The sequence below is a fragment of the Bidens hawaiensis genome, unplaced genomic scaffold (assembly GCF_021521415.1).
Source record: "Bidens hawaiensis isolate Kalapana, Puna unplaced genomic scaffold, B.hawaiensis_p1.1 tig00001143_1, whole genome shotgun sequence".
NCBI classification, from domain to species: domain Eukaryota; kingdom Viridiplantae; phylum Streptophyta; class Magnoliopsida; order Asterales; family Asteraceae; genus Bidens; species Bidens hawaiensis.
The window spans coordinates 1191288-1197601 of record NW_027491065.1 but is presented as its reverse complement, the minus strand read 5'-3'; positions in this window follow the sequence as shown (position 1 = coordinate 1197601).

Below are 6314 nucleotides of genomic sequence, written 5' to 3'. Positions count from 1 at the left end.
CAGTAATGTAAATGGTCAATATCTTTCAATGGTTAGTAACATGTGTATCCCACGGATGGAATTTGTATAATAATAATAATAATAAACAATTTTAATCATTATAATAATAACGATAACGATAATAATACTTGAACACAATTTCAAATGTACATGGAATAAAATATATTATTTGTCGATATTTATAGGTCTTTAAACCTTCAAATAAATAATATGATTGTTTTTTCACATTAAACAATTTTGAACTAATACAAGTAACTAAACAATAAAAAATGTCTTGAATAATGTTTATTTGAAAGCACCGTCTATAGAAAAAAACAAAGAAAGAAAGCAACTTTCAAATAAATCCTTTTAAATAATATGAAATATCAAGTGTGTTCTTCTTAATATAAATAGAAACACCGTTTAATATTTGTGAAAACTCCATACCTTAGAATCCATCATCTGTGTAAGTCTAATTAGTAGATTGGAATTACAAATGGTAATTTAATTCCATGCAAAAAGTAAAAAGAGATAAATTATTTACCACTCTGGGGCATGTCGAGAAGCGACTTGAAATGATGGGCAGCCTGGGGCATGTTGAGAAGCGCCTCATTTTGTTTTTAAATTTTGGTATATATAATGTATAAAAACTAAAATTGAGATGTGTAGCATGCTCCTGTCTTACCTTGAAACCTAGGGAGTTTTGACTTTCAAGGTAGTGATACTACATCTCAACTTCGAAATTGATATATCCGATTATAAGTACTAAACTACATCAAACTTTCTAACATCTAGCAAATAGCACATGAGACTTTAAAAGGTTTCATGTTATATTTGTTTAAAGCCTCGTATCTTTATATTAAGGATGTGTATGAGACGATTTCAGACTCAAACATAAATTTCATTTTAGAGTTTTTGAAAGCCGCCCGATCTTGGTTTAATTCACAAACAGTGTGAAATTACCCTACTGTCATTAGTTCTAAACTTAAATGTTTATTTATTATTTACAAATTGATTAAGGAGAATTTTGTAGTTGATATACATTTCAAGTTGTTTATTGTGAATTGGTACAACAATGAATTGGTAGATCAGCTTAAAGAAGACATACCCTCCGTGAAGCGCGGGCTCTCCCGTTAAGGCATTTTCAAAGTTTGACTTTCAACAGTTAAACAACATATTAAAGCTTAATTTCTTTTGGTTCATGCACATGAGTTGATTATTTTACACCTGATTGTAGATGGACTCCATATTCTTGAGAGTATAGCTATGCAAGGAAACACAACAGACATAATGGTGATTCCGCTCAAGAAGAGTGGATGTTTTTGGGTTCAGTTATCATCTTTCTGTTCTGACTTCTGAGTTTATGTAGACAACTAAAACTTCTATATTTTCATATGACTTTTAAGTCTGGTTTAAATTCTATATGATGTTATGGATGATCATCCTTTTTATGTTTGACTATATTAATAAATTAAATTATTATTTGTTTTATTTGTATTTGTTGTTTAGGATTGATGTTAGACGTTGATTTTTAAGTTTTTGTTGGAAGATGAAACTTGGCGTGAGGGAGTAAAATGACCCAAATGTGCTCCCGTTGACATGTACAAAAGTCAAGGACTAAATACAAATTGGTCATTATTGTGGTTAATTGGAATTTGCTGGATTATATCGTATTAATAGTTACCGGAAGTCATTTGAAAGTAGCAAGATAGGAAATTTACCTTTTTTTACGACAATGTAAATCAGGCCATATCCATAACTTAATCTGGGTCAACCTTTGTTAAATGGATGGTGTGTAAATTTAATCTAAGTATATATAGATCCTTGAATTGCTGGAAAAAATTCAACAAACAAAACAACTGGCGAAATGTCCTTTGTTGATGTGGCCGAGAAATATGTTGAAATGTGGAAGAAAAAGAAACTTAAAAGTGGAATTGCTGGATATTGCTGCAAATGTTTAGAGATTTATATCATTAGAAGATGAATTATGATTTATGAATTAATACTTGCGAAACTCAAAAAATAAAGTCAAAGATAAAGATTGGTCATTAAAATGGGTATCAACTCCTTCATGTGTAATAATGAGAAGAATGCCTAGAGCAATCCATATAGTGAGAAAATATGTCATGCCAACAATCATGTAGTGTGTTTATATGTAATGAGAGGTTGGTTTAAATTTTGTTTTATCTTCCAATATTTTTTTTTCTTCAGTTGCGCATCATTAATTCTTTATTAAAATTACATTTTTTGCAATGCATGGATTTTGCATTTCTTTTCATATCCACAAATCATGTGCATATAAAATGAAACCGCCAGCTTTATACCGACTAAATCATATGCAATTAACGTAGGAGCTCAATAATGAAATAAATTAACATAACAGACACACACTCACACGCACCATATAAACTAATATAGCTATGTTTGGATGGACGGAATAAAATGTTTAAAACCCGGAATTGTTGACTGCTAAATACACAACAAAATTGAATCTAAGCAGTTGAAATATCCGCCGCAACGCGCTGGCTCTTTGCTAATGTGTGTGTGTATAGTTGTATATGCATATAATTTTACATATATAGTTTCCAGCCTAACATAATATAACCTTATTAAATAAATAATTTTTCTTCGTCTAAACGAACCGATCACCAAGACAAGTTCTTGTTTAATACATAAATGTATATACAATATTAAATTAGCTTTTATTTATTTAAAATCGACATGTAACTTGTAATAATATTTAAATTAATTTCGTTTTTATTACAACTTTATAACATTAATGTAAAATATATTTAACGCCTTCTTGATCCCAAATCCGTTATAAACCCTTGCAACCTTGTCTTTTTTTCGTTTATGTCGTTAGGTTATTTATTCATACTTTTATAATTATGACTTGTCGCCGAGACTCCTTGTGGAACTAACTAACTTATCTTCGCCGTAACCGCTATCGTCTTCTTGTTACCATCTACCTTATTTAGAGTGAGTAATCGCATCCCATTTTTCTCTAGGGGGGGGGGGGGTATGTGTATTAAACTAATATTACACTATTATACTCAAACACAATTCCATTATATGTGTGGTTGTGATATTGCTCGATTAATTGCTATGTGAATTATGTGTTTACTGCTTTATGGTTGGGTTGGTATCTCATCCTCATCCTCATAAGTATGATCATGTCGCCGGAGTAACTCGGCACCGTTTGGTTATAGGGGAAATGACACTTTTATTTTATGTTGTTATTGGTTGTGAATTCGTCCGAGTAGACATGTCCGAAATCTAGTGGCATGATCGAAAAGACATATATACTTATTTATGTTAATTGATGTTATTTACCTACGTAAGGAATTGTTTATTTCTCATTACTATTACTATCATTATACTAAGCCGTAGTTACTCGCTCAACTTGTATTTTTGGCAAATTAATTGTACGCATAATGCAGGTTGTTATATGAAGTGAATTGAAGTGAAGAACTTAGTTTGGACTTTAGGATAAAAATTATAAAGTTTAAATGTATTAATTTCATTTTATTTGAATTATTTGTGTGCGATTATTGTGAATGAATAAATGATATTGACACTTATTATTTTTTAGTGTTTTTGAGCTAAGATATAAATTATGTCGCACCCCGGCATCTTCTGTCGTAGGTTGGGGTGTGATAGACGAAACTGGTTCCGCCTTTACCTGGTGAAAACCTGACTAGACCAAAATCCAATAAAAACCCATCAAACCCGGTCAAACCTGACCATACCTGTAGCCGGAACCAATTCCTACTTGATCAGGTTCCACTTATGGCCATGAAACTCATCTACTTGTTAAAAAGTTTAATTAATACCAAAAAAAAAGGTATAATATACGGAGTCCGACATAAGCCCAGGACAATAATTGAAGCCCATAATAAACCTTGTATGATCCAAAGCAAGCCCATTTACCTTAAGACAGACAGACAGACAGACGAAACCACTTTAGGGTTTCACACACCACTTATAAATGCGGTTAGCTCTTTCGGGCATACTCCGTAAGATCAGCTTAGCCGAAACTTTGAATTCATTGTCGGTGCAGTCATCCAATGCACAATCTTTCGAGTTATTTTTAATGATCGATTTTTTTTGGCAATTTGGAAGATTTGTAACTCGTGATTCGATTGGATTAATCACCAGTTCCGTTCCTCCGCCAATATTGAGATTCGAGTGGTATATGCTTGCATGTGTTGTTCTTCTTATACGACCTCGTGCACTAATGCCCTCGTATATTTTCAATTGAATGATCCTTGTTGTGGTCTTTACTAATATTTTTTTTATAATTTAAATAGGTATATATATGCTAATTATGACGTTTATGATGTTCATGACTTTTAAAGGCTGAAAGTGAATTGAATGGTAAGGAAAGGAAAAGAAAAGAAAAGAAAAGGAAAAGACATATGATTTGTGAAAGGAATGAAAATGAAAAGAAAGTTTTTGTTTCTTTTCTTTTATTAAGTTAACTCAAGAACACAGCTAGTGGTTATAGTTTAAAACAAAGAGGGTAATTTTATAGTGAAATTATAGTTTAAAACTTGCAATAATTAACATTTGATGTAGTTTTAAAATTTTAAGATATAATTATCTCGGACGATTTGGTCTATATAGGGGGTGTTTGGGATTTCATTCTAACTTATGAAAAACTCTTTAAAAAAAAAGGTTTAATAAGTCATATTACCCAAGCACTATTTTAACTTATAAAAGTTAATAAGTGATAAGGAGGTAAAAATAACCCATAATACGAATGACAACGACTTCTTAAATTTTAAGAGGTAAAAGAAAGCATGCACAAGTTACAATTCATAATGCATAAACTTATGAAATTTTAGGGGTAATATAATATTTTGGTCACATCTTTTATGATTAAAATTATTTAGTTTTAAAATGTTTGCAAATATGGTCCTTTAATATCAATCACATTTTGTTACACACGGACGAAAAATATATAAAATTTCATATATATGTGTGTGTGTGTGCGCGCACGCGGTTTTAAAATGTTTGCAAATATGGTCCTTTAATATCAATCACATTTTGTTACACACGGACGAAAAATATATAAAATTTCATATATATGTGTGTGTGTGTGTGTGCGCGCGCGCGTGCGCGCACACACACGTGTGTGATATACATTGTAATGAATTGTAAACGTCAGATGATATAACATTATTATTATAAGGTATCACATTGTTATTTTAATTAAAAGAATCCAACATACAAAGACAAATAGAGAAAAATAACAATTTAAAACTTAATTCTAAGTTGTGCAGCATATTTCTAATTTATATCATGAAACAAAAAAAACATATTAATTAAAACATCATCATCTACCAAAGCCATATGTTGTAAACTATGAAACGTAAACATATAGATGTTGTAACATAAGTTGTGTGCTATAAAAATTATTTTTATTGAAATTATAAAACATTTAAGTACACAGCATAACAAAAATGCTAAAAATATGAATATAACAATGAGATATAATTATAATTTTTATTAAACCGCGTGTTTAATAAAACAACAATATAATCCAAACCTTGTGACTTAAACCACCATTTCAATCCAAACATCCATATATCCAGTCCAAACGCTCATAAATAATTTCCCAAAATTCAAAAAAAAATAAAATAACAAAGTCTCAAAATTTAAAAAAATAAAAATTAAAACAATTAATTGTCTTTATTACTCAATAAATGATGATTATAACAATTTATTTTGAAACTTTTTTCAATTTAGGAGTTAATGTTTAAAATTAATATTCAAATTAACATGTGAAAATTATATAAATGAAAAATTGATGAGTTGAAAGCCTATGTAGACATGCTAGTTAAATGCCATGTAAAAACCTTGTATTACTTTAATAGTATAGTAAGATTAACTACCATACGACTTTAAATGACCATAAGTTTTTTACATGTTAATAGTTTTTTTTTTAATTACATCATAAAAGCAAGTATTTTTTTTCGTTTTATTTGAGTAAGGTGTATATATATACACACTAGCTTTAAAACCCGTGTAATACACAGGATGATTCAATAATAAAAATAAAAATAAAAATAAAGTTAAGTAATAAATACATCATATATGTGAGAATATGTACTACATAAGAAATAAAGCTAATTAACATTTTTAAATTATAAAATTGAATTCAAGAGACATGGCACATAAAACATATGGATGATAGATGCCAGTTTTTATACTAATTATGGGTTAGACCTACACTTTTCTAGTTAACAAAAGTGAGATACAACTACATATTTCCAATTCATATTTGCACGACAAATCTATAGAGATTTAAGCGAGGTTTATATTACACATGT